Source organism: Delphinus delphis, chromosome 12 (genome assembly GCF_949987515.2).
Source record: "Delphinus delphis chromosome 12, mDelDel1.2, whole genome shotgun sequence".
Classification (NCBI taxonomy): Eukaryota; Metazoa; Chordata; class Mammalia; order Artiodactyla; family Delphinidae; genus Delphinus; species Delphinus delphis.
The window spans coordinates 54,165,469-54,183,374 of NC_082694.2; the positions used below are offsets into that span (position 1 = coordinate 54,165,469).

The window sequence follows — 17,906 nt, forward strand, 5'->3', positions numbered from 1 at the left end:
AGTATGTCAAATACTTTGGTAACTTGAATTTTTCTCTCTCACCTGCCAAAATTGCCTGTGAACTTGCAGTACTACTCTATCTACTGCTAGGTGAACTCAAAACAGAGAATGTCCTCGGCTTCCGTTTCTAGAGAGAGGTAATGTGCTTCCGTTGTTTGAAATAGGGTAAGTAAAATGGAACAAGAGGTAGGCACATTGGCCTCAACAATTATTTAGTCAGGAGACAAAATCAAAGCTGGAGAAGAGCTGGAAAAGGCAATTGAACTCTCTCCTGCTTGACATTAAGACGTTTTCTGGATGTGGATCTCCAATTCGTAGAAGTTTATATATCTTTTCTCTTAAACTACATAGGAAGTGTATATAGAAGGATATAGTCAGTACATTCTGATATAATTTTAGGAAGAACTTCTTTTATTCTATGAGATAGTATTTTTTAAAACCATAAAGAGAAGTGTTGAGAGTTTGGAAATAGAGAATAGAAACGTTCCAGCCAGAAAATAAATCTGGACCATATTGACTACTTCCAAAGCATCCTTCTTTCAGCCTTTTCGTGTCCCACTTCATTCAGGTTCTCTGCTCCACCTGGGCAGCTGCCTCCGTGGTTGCACAGAGACTCTGTGGAGCCGAAGCAGGCCACCTCTCAGACATTCAGCTTTTCCCTGGGGCTGGTTGTTTGCATCCATTCTCCAAGCTCTTGCAGACTTCCTGGGTCCTAACTCTGGTAATTCTGTTTTTCTGGCTTAGAGGCACCTGGTCCTAATTCTGGTAACTCTGTCCTCCTGGTTACTATCCTTTCAACCACCTGGCTTCTCATTCTGCTTGCCGTCTTCAGCTGCTCTGACTTAGGCTTGCCTACTAGCCTGTACTACTATTTCTGGGACCTCCAACACTACTCAGTTTTGTTTCCAAGGTCCAGCTTCTTATCTAGTATGCCGAGCCTTTATTTCTGCACTTCTGGACATAATACAGGTGCATCCGAAAGTAATTTGCCAAAGTGTTAAGTGATGACTTGCATGTAGCAAAGTCAGTTCCACTGCAGGGAACGCCAACTCCACATTGGATATTCTACTGCTTTAAGTCACTTGGCCAGTCTAGTGTATTGCATCTTAATAATACAACAAATGACCACAGTAGGTTAGAATCCTAACCTCTTCTAAGGAGCAGCCCCAGCTATATAATCCTGGAATTGGAAGGAATCATATTAGTTCAGCTTCTTTTCTGCTTTTAAAAGCATTATTCAGCATGACTAGAATAAAAGTCATGTTTGGAATCTTTATAAAGCAGAATTCTGATCAGTTTCATTTCCTGAACGAGAATCTTGAAAGCTTCCCATTGCCTGCTGAGCTACAAAGTGAGGGGTGCAAGCCTGGGATGTGCAAGATGAAGCCCGGAATACAGGAAGAGAACACTGGAATATCTATGTTCATTTACATTATCCTGTTACATTTCTTTTTTTGTATATTTTTATAGAATATATAATATGTCGATATAGTAGTGCACATATAGTTTATTAATAAATGAATATACATATGCTGGGGTAAATATGCAAAAAAACTTACGGCTATAATCAAAAATGTTTGGAGGACAGTGGCTTTTAGGACAATGATTACCCCTTAGAGCAGCATTTAAGGTACCTCACAACATGCCTTCAACCTGCCTTTCCTGCTACCTCACTCACAAATATTACTCCAATCGGGGCACCCTATGCTCCAGTCACACTGAAGTACTGGACTGGAAGTTCTATGACGGCAGGAATCATGAACATCTCACTCATACTTTGGATACCCAACCCTTAGCACATTGCATAGCATCTACTAGACACTGAAGATATATTTACTAAATGAATGATCAGTTAATAAAACAAGCTTTGTAAGTACATTGTGCTATTTCATATATCTGTATCTTTCCACTTATTGTGCTGTTTGGAATGTCCTTTCTTTCAGCCTCAACCTGGGGAACACCTATAAAACTAGATTTCTTCATCAATGCCTCTGCCCCTACCATATAGTTACTTATGTCCTATTTCGGGCTCCCATACATCTTTCTAATTATTTATAATACATGTTTGTCTTCTTTAATATCTCTCTGTATCCTCAGATCCTGGCATGGTACTTATTAGCACATTGCAGGTGCTTAATAAACACTGTGGGATGATGTGTAAGTGAGTTTCTAAACAATTATTAATCTTTAAAAGGCATTAGAATGTTTCTGCTTCTAATGATGATCAAAAACAGTACAAGACTTGACCCCCAACTGTAAATAACTGGACTAAATATATGAAACCACTGCTTTCAGCTACTAGACAACAGGCAGCACAGGACTGTGATCTCCAGGAGAAGGGAGAAAAATGCAGTGAGTCCTAAGATCACTCCAAGCAGAACATGGATGACTTGATGAGTTAAGGAGGTAGAGATGGAATTAGGGGAGGCTAAGGTGGCTGGAATTTGCAGGAGAGAATAGCAGAGAGGACAGAGCAATGCAAAAGCAGAGATTCAGAAATTTGTATAGGGTCCCTCTTGAATCCTTGCCTGAGCACTAAGCTGTGATTCCATAGAGTGACTCCATGAGGCTGGGCAAAGAATGTCAGGCTGCAAGGTGTTCCAGTTCCATCCAGGCATAGTGGAGAGATATCACTGAATACTGGAGGCATTCAGTGAAAATGCCAAAACATAAGACAGTAGTAGGGCTTACCTAGCCATAAAGGCTACTCTAGACATGCCCAACAAAGCTTAAAACCAAAAACAAGCCTGGAAAGACTCAAGCTGATCCATAAGCAACTGAACTGAATCTACTAAGTGAAAACAAAACTCAGACCTTCCACAATGTAATGTTCACAACCTCTTGCATCCTCAAAAACTTACTAGACTTGCAAAGAAGAAAACAATGTGATCAAAAAGAAAATTTGATCAATAAAACAGACCCAGAAATGACAAATAGATTTAGCAGAACAAGAAGTCATAAAAAGATATTACAAACATATTCAAGGATTGAAGGAAAACATAAAAATAATGAGAGAAATGGAAACTATCAATATAAAAAAGGAACCAAATAAACTTTTAGAGCCAAAAATATACTACATCTGAGATTTTTAAAATTCACCAAATGGAGCTTAACATCAGATTAGTCAACGGCTGAAAAGACTGGTAATAGTAATTAAAAACTCACCAAACTGAAGGAAAGAGAGAAAAAAGGATGAAAAAAATTGAACAGAGCTTTGGTGATGTGTGGGACAATATCAAGTAGTCTAACGTACACATAATTGAAGCCCCAAAAAGGACTGGGGAGAGAAATGGGTGAGAAACATGTTCCAAGAAATAAGTCCCAAATTTGATGAAAATTTTAAACCAAAACATATATGAGGCCAGCAAACCCCAAGCAGGATAATTACAAAGAAAGTCATATTAAGGCACATGATAATCAAGCTACTGAAAACCAGTAATAAAGAGAAAATCTTTTTTTACACTTAAAAATTTTTTTTATCGAAATACAGTTGATTCACAATGTTGTGTTAGTTTCAAGTGTATAGCAAAGTGATTCAGTTATATATATGTTCTTTTTTAGATTCTTTTCCATTATAGGTTACTACAAGATATTGCATATAGTTCCCTGTGCTATACAGTAGGTCCTTGTTGGTTATCTATTTTATATATAAAAGTGTGTATATTTTAATCCCAAACTCCTAATTTATCCTTCCCCCTCCCTTTCCCCTTCGGTAACCATAAGTTGCTTTTCTATGTCTATGAGTCTATTTGTTTTGTAAATAAGTAAGAGAAAAATCTTAAAATCAGCACTCCCCCTCCAAAAAGACACAGTATATTCAGAAGGACAAAGGTAAGAATTACCACCAACTTCTCATTAGAAATAATACAATCCAGGGAACAATGAAATGACCTCCTTAAGATGCTAAAGAAAAAGGCTATCAAACTAGAAGTCTTTATCCAGAGAAAAATTTAAAGAAAAAAATACCATTTGGGCTTCCCCGGTGGCGCAGTGGTTGAGAGTCTGCCTGCCGATGCAGGGGACACGGGTTCGTGCCCCAGTCCGGGAAGATCCCACGTGCCGCAGAGCGGCTGGGTCCGTGAGCCATGGCAGCTGAGCCTGCGTGTCCGGAGCCTGTGCTCCACAACAGGAGAGGCCACAACAGTGAGAGGTACCGCGTACCACAAAACAAACAAAAAAATAAAAAAACCCCATTAACCTAAAATTCTATGTCCAGTGAAAAGAAACTTCAATAATGAAGGAAAAAATAAAGCCTTTTCCTGACAAATGAAAGATGACAGAAGTGATTGCCAGCCAACCCGCATAATAAGAAATGATTAAAGAAGGTCTTCAGGTGAAAGGAAATTATATTACATAGAAACTCAGATCTATATAAGTGAATGAAGAGCACTGGAAATGTAAGTATATGGGTAAGTATAAACATTTTTCTTGTTTTTAAGTTACTTTGAAAGATAACTGTTTCTGTTCTTTTCCACGGAAATCTTTAGTAAAAGGCGAAAGATTTATACAGCAGAAACTAACACAACATTGTAAAGCAACCACAATCCAATAAAAATTAATTTTAAAAAAGATAACCATTTAAAGCAAAAATAATAATGTATTGTGAGGTTTATGACACATGCAAGTAAAATGTACAATACCAATAGCATATAGGACAGTAGAAAGAGTGGAAGTACATTTTTGAAGGTTCTAACATTATATGCAAAGTAGTATAAGACTATTTGAAGGTAGATATCAGTTAAAGTTATATAGTTTAAACCTTAGAGCTTAGAGCTAAACCTTAAAGTTAGAGCAAACACTAACTTTAAACAAAGAGTTTAATCACTAAGCCAATAGTTGAGAAAATGGAATACTAAAAGATAATTACTACAAAAGAAGACAGGAAGAAAAAGGACTAAATGCGACAAGCAGAAAACAAATAGCAAGTTGTAAACTTAAGCACAACCATATCGACAATTAAATTCAGTCCAATTAAAAGCAAAATTTGTCAGTGGGTTCAAAATCCAAGATCCAACTGTATGGCTGTCCACAAGAAATGTACACAAAATATGAATTGGTAGATAGGTTAAACATAAAGGCTGAAACAAGATATACCATACAAACACTAATCATGAGAAAATTAGAGTAGCTATATTAACATCATACAAAGTAGACTTCACACAAGGAATATTACCAAGAAAAAGAGGGACATTTCATAAGTATGAAGGGATTGATTCATCAAAAAGACATAACAATCATTAATATGTATGCAACAAATATAAGAGCTTCAAAATACATGAAGGAAGAATGACAGAAATGAAAAGAAAAATAGACAAATATGTAATTATAATAGGAGATTTTACAACTCCTCTTTCAGTAATTGATAGAACAAGTAGGCAGAAAATTAGTAAGGATGTAAAAGAGAAGAATAATACTATCAACCTACTTGATTTAACTGACATTTACAGAACAATACATCAAACAATGGCAAAATACATTTTTCTTTCAAATTCACATGGAACATTCACCAAAAGAAACCATATGAACGACCATAAAACAAGTCTCCATGAATTTAAAAGAATGAATTATCCAGAATCCATTCTCTGACCAAATTAAAATTAAGTTAGAAATGGGTAACATAAAGATGTCTTGAAAATTAAACACCACACAGCTAAATAATCCATAGGTCAAAGAATAAATCACAAGAAAAATTAAAAATATTTTGAACTGAATAATTAAAATATATCAAAATTTGTTGCATGTATAGTACTTAGGAGGAAAATTTGCAGCTTTGAATGCTTACATTAGAAAAAAAAGGTTTAAAAAATGACTTAAGCTTTCACTTTTGGAAGCTAGAGAAAGAAGAGCACATTAAAACTGAAGTAATTAGAAATAAGGAAATAAAAAAGATAAAAGTAGAAAGCAATGAAATAGAAAAGAGATAAACAATAGAGAAAATCAGTGAAATCAAAAGCCAGTTCTTTGAAAAGATCAGTAAAATTGATAAACTTCTAGATGGACTGACGGCTCAAGAAGAAACAAAAGAAAGAAATGAAATACAAATGTCGGGAATGAAAAAGGAGACATAGCTTCAGTTCTTATAGATATTAAAAGTATAATAAGGGAATATTATAAATAAGGAAATTTGGAAAATAAACCCATGAAAAGGAAAAATTCCTTGAAAGACACAATTGTCAAAACTGACACAAGAAGAAATAAAAAATCTGAAGCCCCCTATCTATTTAATTGAATCTGCAAATAAAAACTTTTCCACAAAGAATACTCTAGGCCAAATTCCCTAGTGGTCCAGTGGTTGGGACTCTGTGCTCTCACTGCCGAGGGCCCAGGTTCAATCCCTGGTTGGGGAACTAACATCCCATGAGTGGTACAGCTGAAAAAAAAAAAAAAAGAATACTCTAGGCCAGATGACTTCACTGGTTAATTTTATCAAGCATTTAGGGAAGAATTACTATCAATCTTATACAAATTCTTTCAGAAAGAGAGAAGAGGAAAGGACACTTGCCAATTTATTTTATGAGTCTAGCAATACCCCGATACCAAAACCAGACAAAGAAACTACAATAAAACTTCAAGAAAAATATAAACCATTATGAGTACTGTGAACATAGATGACATAATCCTCAGCAAAATAATAGCAAATCAAATTCAGTAATATCTAAAAATGATAGTATCTTATGACAAAATGGGGTTTATCTCAGGAATAAAAGGTTGGACTAACATTAGAAAATCAAATGTAATTTACCATATTAACAAAACAAGAAAAGCAATATAATTGTCTCAAAAAATACAGGGAAGTTGTTTGACACAATTCAACACATATTCATGACAAAATTTCACAACAAACTAGAAATAGAAGAATACTTCCTCTTTTGGTAAAGGGCATGTACAAAAACCCCTATACTTAATATCATAGTTAATGGTGAGACTAAATGCTTTCCCCTAAGATCAGAAACAAGACAAAGATATCCACTTTCAACACTTCTATTAAGTGTTGCACTAGAGGTCCTGGCCAGCACAATAAAGCAAGAAAAAGAAACCAAGGCATACAAACTAAAAAGTATGAAGTAAAACTGTCTCTATTCATAGAAGATAAAATCTTGTAAATTTAAAAATCCTATGAGACATGCTCTCACTCTCTCTTGCGAGAGCACCAGAATCAGAACTAACGGCTGAACAATCATCCATAGGAAGACGCCGGAACTCACCAAAAGATACCCCACATCCAAAAACCAAGGAGAAGTCACAATGAAATGGTAGGAGGGGCGCAATCACAATAAAATCAAATCCCATAACAGCTGGGTGGGTGACTCACAAACTGGAGAACACTCACACCACAGAAACCCACCCACTGGAGTGAAGGTTCTGAGCCCCATGTCAGGCTTCCCAACCTGGGGGTCCGGCAATGGGAGGAGGAATTCCTAGAGAATCAGACTTTGAAGCCTAGTGGGATTTGATTGCAGGACTTTGACAGGACTGGGGGAAAGAGAGACTCCACTCTTGAGGGCACACAAAGTAGTGTGCGCATCAGAACCCAGGGGAAGAAGCAGTGACCCCATAGGAGACTGAACCAGACCTACCTGCTAGTGTTGGAGGGTCTCCCGCAGAGGCGGGGGGTGGCTGTGTCTCACTGTGAGGACAAGGACACTGGCAGAAGAAGTTCTGGGAAGTACTCCTTGGCGTGAGCCCTCCCAGAGTCCACCATTAGACCCACGAAAGAAAGAGCCCGGGTAGGCTCCAGTGTTGGGTCGCTTCAGGCCAAACAATCAACAGGGAGGGAACCCAGCCCCACCCATCAGCAGACAAGTGGATTAAAGTTTTACTGAGCTCTGACCACCAGAGCAACAGCCAGCTCTACCCACCACCATTCCCTCCCACCAGGAAACTTGCATAAGCCTCTTAGATAGCCCCATCCAACAGAGGGCAGACAGCAGAAGCAAGAAGAACTACAATCCTGCAGCCTGTAAAGAATTCAGAATAATGATAGTAAAGATGATCCAGGACCTTGGGGTGGGGGTGGGGGAATGGAGGCAAAGATTGAGAAGATGCAAGAAATGTTTAACAAAGACCTAGAAGAATTAAAGAACAAACAAATAGAGGTGAACAATACAATAACTGAAATGAAAACTACACTAGAAGGAATCAACAGCAGAATAACTGAGGCAGAAGAACAGATAAGTAACCTGGAAGACAGAATGGTGGAATTCACTGCTGCAGAACAGAATAAAGAAAAAAGAATGAAAAGAAATGACAGCCTAAGAGACCTCTGGGACAACATTAAATGCAACAACATTCGCATTATAAGGGTCCCAGAAGGAGAAGAGAGAGAGAAAGGACCTGAGAAAATATCTGAAGAGATTATAATCGAAAACTTCCCTAACAAGGGGAAGGAAATAGCCACCCAAGTCCAGGAAGCGCAGTGAGTCCCATACAGGATAAACCCAAGGAGAAACACACCAAGACACATAGTAATCAAACTGGCAAAAATTAAAGACAAAGAAAAATTATTGAAAGCAGCAAGGGAAAAATGAAAAATAACATACAAGGGAACTCCCATAAGGTTAACAGCTGATTTCTCAGCAGAAACTCTACAACCCAGAAGGGAGTGGCAAGACATATATAAAGTGATGAAAGGGAAGAACCTACAACCAAGATTACTCTACGCGGCAAAGATCTCATTCAGATTCAATGGCGAAATCAAAAGCTTTACAGGCTAGCAAAAGCTAAAAGAATTCAGCACCACCAAACCAGCTCTGCAACAAATGCTAAAGGGACTTCTCTAAGTGGGAAGCACAAGAGAAGAAAAGGGCCTACAAAAACAAACCCAAAACAATTAAGAAAATGGTAATGGGAAGATATATATTGATAATTACCTTAAACGTGAAAGGATTAAATGCTTGAACCAAAGACACAGGCTCGCTGAATGGATACAAAAAGAAGACCCTTATATATACTGTCCACAAGAGACCCACTTCAGACCTAGGGACACATACAGACTGAAAGTGAGGGGATGGGAAAAGATATTCCATGCAAATGGAAATCAAAAGAAAGTTGGAGTAGCAATACTCATATCAGATAAAATAGACTTAAAAATAAAGAATGTTACAAGAGACAAGGAGGGACATTACATAATGATCAAGGATCAATCCAAGAAGAAGGTATAACAATTATAAATAATATGCACCCAACATAGGAGCACCTCAATACATAAGACAACTGCTGACAGCTATAAAAGAGAAAATCAACAGTAACACAATAATAGTGGGGGACTTTAACACCTCACTTACATCAATGGACAGATGATTCAAACAGGAAACACAGCTTTAAATGACACAGTAGACCACATAGATTTAATTGATATTTATAGGACATTCCATCCAAAAACAGCAGATTACACCTTCTCAAGTGTGCATGGAACATTCTCCAGGATAGATCACATCCTGGGTCACAAATCAAGCCTCAGTAAATTTAAGAAAATTGAAATCATATCAAGCATCTTTTCTGACCACAACGCTATGAGATTAGAAATGATTTACAGGGTAAAAAAACACAAACACATGGAGGCTAAACAATACGTTACTAAATAACCCAGAGATCACTGAAGAAATCAAAGAGGAAATCAAAAAATTACCTAGAGACAAATGACAATGAGAACATGACGATCCAAAACCTATGGGATGCAGCAAAAGCAGTTCTAAGAGGGAAGTTTATAGCAATACAATCTTACCTCAAGAAACAACAAACATCTCAAATAAACAATCTAACCTTACACCTAAAGGAACTAGAGGAAGAAGAACAAACAAAACCCAAAGTTAGCAGAAGGAAAGAAATCATAAAGATCAGAGCAGAAATAAATGAAATAGAAACAAAGAAAACAATAGCAAAGATCAAAAAAACTAAAAGCTGGTTCGGCAAGAAGGTAAACAAAATCGATAAACCATTAGCCAGACTCATCAAGAAAAAGAGGGAGAGGACTCAAATCAATAAAATTAGAAATGAAAAAGGAGAAGTTACAACAGACACCGCAGAAATACAAAGCATTCTAAGAGACTACTACAAGCAACTCTATGCCAATAAAACAGACAACCTGGAAGAAATAGACAAATTCTTAGAAAGGTGTAACCTTCCAAGACTGAACCAGGAAGAAACAGAAAATATGAACAGACCAATCACAACTGAAACTGTGATTAAAAATCTTCTAACCAACAAAAGTCCAGGACCAGATGGCTTTACAGGTGAATTCTATGAAACATTTAGAGAAGAGCTAACACCCATTCTTCTCAAACTCTTCTAAAAAATTGCAGAGGAAGGAACACTCCCAACCCCATTCTACGAGGCTACCATCACCCTGATACCAAAACCTGACAAAGATGTCACAAAAAAAGAAAATTACAGACCAATATCACTGATGAATATAGATGCAAAAATCCTCAACAAAATACTAGCAAATAGAATCCAACAACACATTGAAAGGATCATACACCATGATGAAGTGGGAATTATCCCAGGGATGCAAGGATTCTTCAAAATATGCAAATCAATCAATGTGATACACCATATTAACAAATTGAAGAATAAAACCCATATGATCATATCGATAGATACCGAAAAAGGTTTTGACAAAATTCAACACCCATTTATGATAAAAACTCTCCAAAAAGTGGGCATAGAGGGAACCTACCTCAACGTAATAAAGGCAATATATGACAAACCCACAGCCAACATCATTCTCAATGGTGAAAAACTGAAAGCATTTCCTCTAAGATCAGGAACAAGACGAGGATGTCCACTGTCGCCACTATTATTCAACATAGTTTTGGAAGTCCTAGCCACGGCAATCAGAGAAGAAAAAGAAACAAAAGGAATACAAATTGGAAAAGAAGAAGTAAAACTGTCACTGCTTGCAGATGACATGATACTATACACAGAGAATCCTAAAGATGCCACCAGAAAACTACTAGAGCTAATCAATGAATTTGGTAAAGTTGCAGGATAGAAAGTTAATGCACAGAAATCCTATAAACTAATGATGAAAAATCTGAAAGAGAAATTAAGGAAACACTCCCATTTACCACTGCAACAAAAAGAATAAAATACCTAGGAATAAACCTACCTAGGAAGACAAAAGACCTGTATGCAGAAAATTATAAGACACTGATGAAAGAAATTAAATATAATACCAACAAATGGAGAGATATATCATGTTCTTGGATTGGAAGAATCAGTATTGTGAAACTGACTATACTACCCAAAGCAGTCTACACATTCAATACAATTCCTATCAAATTACCAATGGCATTTTTTACGGAACTAGAACAAATCATCTTAAAATTTATATGGAGACACAAAAGACGCCGAACAGCCAAAGCAGTCTTGAGGGAAAAAAACGGAGCTGGAGGAATCAGACTCCCTGACTTCAGACTATACTGCAAAGCTACAGTAATCAAGACAATATGGTACTGGCACAAAAACAGAAATATAGATCAATGGAACAGGATGGAAAGCCCAGAGATAAACCCACGCATATATGGTCAACTAATCTATGACAAAGGAGGCAAGGATATACAATGGAGAAAAGATTGTTTCTTCAATAAGTGGTGCCGGGAAAACTGGACAGCTCCATGTAAAAGAATGAAATTAGAACACTCCCTAACACCATACACAAAAACAAACTCAAAATGGATTAGAGACCTAAATGTAAGACCGGACACTATAAAACTCTTAGAGGAAAACATAGGAAGAACACTCTTTGACATAAATCACAGCAAGATCTTTTTTGATCCACCTCCTAGAGTAATGGAAATAAAAACAAAAATAAACAAATGGGACCTAATGAAACTTAAAAGCTTTTGCACAGCAAAGGAAACTACAAACAAGACGAAAAGACAACCCTCAGGATGGGAGAAAATATTTGCAAATGAATCAATGGACAAAGGATTAATCTCCAAAATATATAAACAGCTCATGCAGCTCAATATTAAAGAAACAAACAACCCCATCCAAAAATGGGCAGAAGACCTAAATAGGCATTTCTCCAAGGAAGGCATACAGATGGCCAGGAAGCACATGAAAAGCTGCTCAACATCACTAATTATTAGAGAAATGCAAGTCAAAACTACAATGAGGTATCACCTCACACCAGTTAGAATGGGCATCATCAGAAAAAATCTACAAACAACAAATGCTGGAGAGGGTGTGGAGAAAAGGGAACCCTCTTGCACTGTTGGTGGGAATGTAAATTGATATAGCCACTATGGAGGTTCCTTAAAAAACTAAAAGTAGAACTACCATATGACCCAGCAATCCCACTACTGGGCATATACCCAGAGAAAACCATAATTCAAAAAGACACATGCACCCCAATGTTCATTGCAGTACTGTTTACAATAGGCAGGTCATAGAAGCAACCTAAATGCCCATCGACAGATGAATGGATAAAGAAGATGTGGTACATATATACAATGGAATATTACTCAGCCATAAAAAGGACTGAAATTGAGTCATTTGTTGAGACGTTGATGGACCTAGAGACTGTCATACAGAGTGAAGTAAGTCAGAAAGAGAAAAACAAATATTGTATATTAACGCATATATGTGGAACCTAGAAAAATGGTACAGATGAACTGGTTTGCAGGGCAGAAATTGAGTCGGAGTTGTACAGAATAAACGTATGGACACCAAGGGGGGAAAGCGTCAGGGGTGGTGGTGTGATGAATTGGGTGATTGGGATTGACATGTATACAGTAATATGTATAACTAATAAGAACCTGCTGTATAAAAAAACAAATAAAATAAAATTCAAAATTTATAAAAAATTTAAAAAGAAAGTAATTATTGATATGGTAAAACAAATCCTATGAAATCTTCAAAAAAGCTATTAGAATTAGTAAGTGAATATAGCAATGTCCCAGCATTCAAGGTCAATATACACAAAATCAATTGTATTTCTATAAGCTAGCAATAAACAATTGGAAAATGAAATAAAACTACAATACCACTAACAAAAGCAATTTTTAAAAAAACATAAATAATGGGAATAAGTATGCACACTATAGTGGATGAACAAGATCCGTTTACTAAAAACTATGAAGACCTGTTTACTGAAAACTATAAAACATTACTGATGGAAATTAAAGAGAAATTAAATAAATGGAGTGATATATTATGATTATGGATGGAAAGACTTTTAATATGTCAATTCTCTCCAAATTTATCTATGGATTCAATGCAATTCCAATTAAAATAGCAACAGGCTTTTGTGGGAATAGAGATTGCCAAGATGATTGTAATATTTATATGAAATTCAAATAACCTAGGATATCCAAAACAACTTTTGAAAAAAGAGAAAAAAATTAGATGACTTACACAATCTGATTCCAAAACTTATAAATCTATAATAATTAAGACAGTATGGTATTGGCATAAGGATAGACATATAGGTCAATGGAGCAAAAGAGAATCTAGGAAGAGATCTGAACACTTATGGTCAATTGATTTCCAACAAAGATGCAAAGGTAATTCGGGGGCGGGGGGAAGGATAGTCCTTTCAACAAATAATGCCATAACAACTGGATATCAGTATGAAAAAAAATGAATTTTGACCCTTATATCACACCATATTAATAATAAAATCCAAATGTATAACATTCCTAAACTGAAAGATAACAATTCATACTTGTAGATGAAAACATAGGAGAATAAGATTCATGATGGTAGTGTGAACAGAGATTTGTCAGGACACAAAAGGCACTAGCCAAAAAAGAAAAAGGAAATAAAAAAGACAACTTAGCCTTCATCAAAATTTAAAACTTTTGCTCTTCCAACAACACTATAAAGAAAACGAAAAGGCAAGTCCCAACTGGGACATATTTGCAACTCATATATCAAACAAATGACTTGTTTCCAGGTTATATAAAGAACTCTTACAATTTGATAAAAAGAAGGCATACAATTCAACTAGAAACTACACAAAAAATTTAAACAGAATCTTTACACTTCACAAAAGAAGATATACAAACACATAAAAGATATCAACATCAGTAATCATCAGGGAAATGAAAATTAAAAGCATAATGAGATAACATTACAGAGCCACTATAATGGCCAAAATTAAAAAGAGTGATCTTACTAAGTATTGGTGAGAATGTGAAGCAACTGAAACTCATACATTGCCAGCGGGGATGTAAAATGATACAACCACTTTGAAAAACAGTTTGGCAATTCCTTAAAGGGTTAAACATATAGCATACATATCACATTGACCCAGCCATTCCACTCCCAGGTATTATCCAAGAATAATAAAAACTTATGTCCATAAAAGATACTGTACACAAATGTTCGTAAATGTTCCTAACAGCTTGATTCACAATAGCCTCAAGATGGGAACAATCCAACTGTTGATCAACAGGTGGATGAATGAACAAATTGTGGTATATACTCATACAATGGGATACTACAAAATTTTAAAAGGATGAATTACTGATACACAACAATATGGATAAATCTCAAAAAACAATGATTTGAGGGAAAAAGGTACCTACAAAAAAATACATTCTATATAATTCCATTTATATAGAAATCTAGAACAGGTTAAACTAATCTATAGTGATAATTACAGAGATCTGTAGTTTCCTAGGGCTATGACTGGGACCAGGGCTTGGGCATGACAACAAAGGGACATGAGCAAACTTTTCAGAGTAATGGAAACTTTTTATAACTTGACTGGAGCAGTGATTACATGGATCTATACATTTGTTAAAACTCATTGAAATGTACATTTAAAATGGGTACATTCATTGTATGTAAATTGTACTTTTATAAAGTTGACTTTTAAAAGTTAAAAAAAAGCATTAGATATAAGTAAGTGGAAGTTTTCCTTGCCATCTACCATACTAAGAGGAATGAGAAAGCAAGGCCATTTTGAAACCTAAATGTGTCACTTTGTAGTTTATCTTGGATTATACTTTATCTTTACCTTTGCCTGCCTGGAGACTGTGGTCTTTGCTAGAGAATGATTTATATAAATAACCCCACCATCTATCATATTGTTCAAGCCAATGACTTAAAAGTCATACTTGATTCTTACCTTTCTTTCACCATCCCCCTCACACAACCAATCCATCACCATGTCCCCATTTGAATTCCCAAATTATATCTAGAATTCATCTATTTCATGCCATTACAATTGCTCCACCACAATCCAAATCACTACCATCTCTCAATTAGAATAATGCAATAATCTTTTATCAACCTTTCCCTATTCCATTCTTGCCCTTCAAACAGTCTATTCTCTATCTAAATCTAATCAATCAATCTAATCAATCTAATCTAAATCTAATCAATCTAAACAAAAAGAGTAATCTTTAAAAATACAAATTAGATCATGCTGTTCCTCTGGTTAAAACGCTTCAATGGCCTCCCATTGTACTTAGAATAAAATGTATACCCTTTATGGTGGCCTGCTAGGTTCCTATATGATGCTGGCTGGCCTCAGGCATCTCCCCAAGTTCATTTGAGGCATTCTTTCCCTTCTTGCTACACTTCAGCTTTAACTAGTTTCCTTTCATTCTTCAAAAAACCAAACAATTTCCGTCTTTCAGGGCCTTTGCACTAGTTTTCTCTGCCTAGGATGTGTTCTCTAAGTTTTTCACTTGACTAGACTATTCTCACCCATTAGATATCTGGTCAAATGTCACTTCCTCAGAGAGGCCTTCCCAGACCAACCTATGTAAGAAGCTTCCTCCTGTTCTTTACGCTACTTATCACAATCAGAAACACAGGTAGAGTCTTGGAAAGATAACAATAACAACTACTACTACAGCCTCTAGGTCCTAAAGACTGTCATACAGAGTGAAGTAAGTCAGAAAGAGAAAAACAAATATCATGTATTAATGCCTATATGTGGAATCTAGAAAAATGGTACAGATGAACTGGTTTGCAAGGTAGAAACAGAGACACAGATGTAGAGAACAAAAGTATGGACACCAAGGGGAGAAGGGGGGAGGATGAACTGGGAGATTGGGATTCACATATATATATACACTAATAGGTATAAAATAACTAATGAGAACCTGCTGTATAGCACACGGAACTCTACTTCGCTTCGCTGTACAGTAGAAACTAACACAACATTGTAAAACAACTATACCCCGATTAAAGGAAAAAAAAACTACTACTACGTATATTGTGATATCTTCTGCGCCAGACACCAGCCTCTGTTTGTAGAACTTTACATATATTAAGTCACTTAATTCTGTATGCAACCCTAGAGACAAGAACTACTAGAATTCTCATTTTACAGATGAGAAAACTGAAGCACAGAGGAGTTGAAAAACTTGCCCACGGACATACAGTCAAGAAAAGGTGGAGCCTGAATCCTAAACCAGGCAATCTGGCTTCAGAGTCCATGGTTTTAAATATTAACCTTGTTGGAAGAAGGAACCTTTTTATTTTGAGACAGAGGTTAGGAATTAAAGATTAATGAAGATATATTTAAATTAGGAGGAAGAAAGGAAATTTGATATAACTCATGACTCTCTCTTTCACAGAGAACCAGAAGTCCAAGTCATCTATTATGCCTAATGATATTGGCTAGAGGCAAGGTTGGGGAATTGAGGAAAGAAGTACATATTTGAAATAGCTCCTGTGGGGAATCGGTAAACTGATCACCAGGTGGTACCACGGGGTCACCTGAGGCTGAAAATCATAAATGTAATGGTGCAATCAACATTTATGCATTTTCTTTCAGCAGCATTTAGCAGTGCAGGAGCAGAGGAAACCAATTGTTAGCTTTATTATGTGGTTGGTGATTGGATGAGTAAGCATAAGAGAGGGTCAGGGGATGAGAGTTTTAAGGGTGCTGATGAGAGTGCTATTGAAATGCTCAGCTTGGCTGGGCAGGAGGAGGAGGAGTCAAAAATAAGCATCAAAGAACAATATAAAAACAGCTTTGAGGAGGGAAATGTGTGTGTTTAGAAAAAAGGAAAGAAACGTATCAACATTTTTTTTTTTTTTTTTTTTTTTTGCGGTACGCGGGCCTCTCACTGCTGTGGCCTCTCCCGCTTCAGAGCACAGGCTCCGGACGCGCAGGCTCAGCGGCCATGGCTCACGTTAAGTTTTTTTTGTTTTTTGTTTATGAATGGGGATTTTGATGGGCAAGATTGGCCATGGATTATTGCTTGTTGGGACTGGGTGATGATTACATGGGGTTCTGACCAAACATGGCTATCTTAAAAAGCAGCAAGGAGAATCCATTTGAAAATATGATCTGATGTTGAAAGGTTTATTTCCCACACATTATAACTTGTATCCCAAGCAATGTATACCTATGAAACCATAGGGTCAGAGTTCCAAATCCAGTGTTAAGTACATACACCAAAGGTGCTCTGTTTGTAAATCAAGGTCTACAGAAAGGACTTAACTACTGTAGGTCTCCAAGGTGCTAGCCCTTGTCTCATTCAGCAAAGGAGTTCTCTAGTAGCCTGAAATCATTTATACATGTAAAATATTGTCATTTTCATCCCTTTAGAGGGGTCAGCAATTACCAACTAATAACACCAGAATGTAACTGTAGAAATTATATAACTTTGTTACAAAATATGAATTATAAATATGCACACATTTGCAGATGCATATGTACGTACCTACACAAATATAATCAGTTAAAATCATTCTCATTTATAAAAATGAAGAGGTACAACAAATTGCAAATTATTGTAAATGAGTTATATGCCACGTAACTCTGCTGAATATCAAAAACTTTAAATCAGAAATCTCAATTATCTATATAATGTAAAAGTACACCCGTAATAGTTTTCTAAGGTTAGTAGAGGTTAAGACTATTCGGTAATCTTTAAGTGCAAATGCAGACTTGAGTAATGATATTTTCAATACCTCAAACAAGTATCCTG

General features: G+C 36.3%; 1 protein-coding gene and 1 non-coding gene across 3 annotated transcripts in view; both read right to left on the minus strand.

Moving 5' to 3' along the window:
- The window catches only part of CAMKMT (calmodulin-lysine N-methyltransferase), a 397,264-nt gene that overhangs the window by 119,860 nt on the left and 259,498 nt on the right, over nucleotides 1-17,906 (minus strand). The window lies entirely within an intron of this gene.
- LOC132435655 (U5 spliceosomal RNA) lies at nucleotides 4,416-4,528 on the minus strand. Its single transcript, XR_009521598.1, has one exon. It is a non-coding gene; the product is annotated as a U5 spliceosomal RNA (small nuclear RNA).